This window comes from Eurypyga helias, unplaced genomic scaffold (assembly GCF_000690775.1).
Source record: "Eurypyga helias isolate BGI_N326 unplaced genomic scaffold, ASM69077v1 scaffold38949, whole genome shotgun sequence".
NCBI classification, from domain to species: Eukaryota; Metazoa; Chordata; class Aves; order Eurypygiformes; family Eurypygidae; genus Eurypyga; species Eurypyga helias.
Window position 1 is genome coordinate 11679 of NW_010272280.1, and position 371 is coordinate 12049.

General features: G+C 47.2%; 1 protein-coding gene across 1 annotated transcript in view; it reads left to right on the top strand.

The window, feature by feature from the left end:
* Positions 1-371, top strand: part of RANGAP1 (Ran GTPase activating protein 1) — a 17804-nt gene that overhangs the window by 9302 nt on the left and 8131 nt on the right. The gene's annotated exons all lie outside the window — the stretch shown is intronic.

Sequence of the window (371 nt, forward strand, 5' to 3'; positions counted from 1 at the left end):
GGAAGAGAGTAAATGGGGAAATGAGATCTGGAGTGAGTCTGAACTCGGAGTGCTGGCAGGAGTTCACATTCCTGCATGGGCTGGCACTGTACTAACAGTCAGGGAGAGAACATACAGGAAATGACGGAAATGGAAAAGATGTTTTGTTGAAGTGTGCATGTGCACACATGCATGGAGGGAAAGGCTGAGTAGTGATCGTAACAAACACAGGTAGGAAATGTCTTCCCATGGCCAGAAAACGGTTGGAGCCTTGTATGTGCGATGCCATGCAGTCGTGCTGGTGTATTCTGGCTATTCCGACTCTCAGCTCATTCCAGTCTCAAATAGTTTTCAAATGGAACAAATTCTGACGTGATGCACCTCTGTCCTGA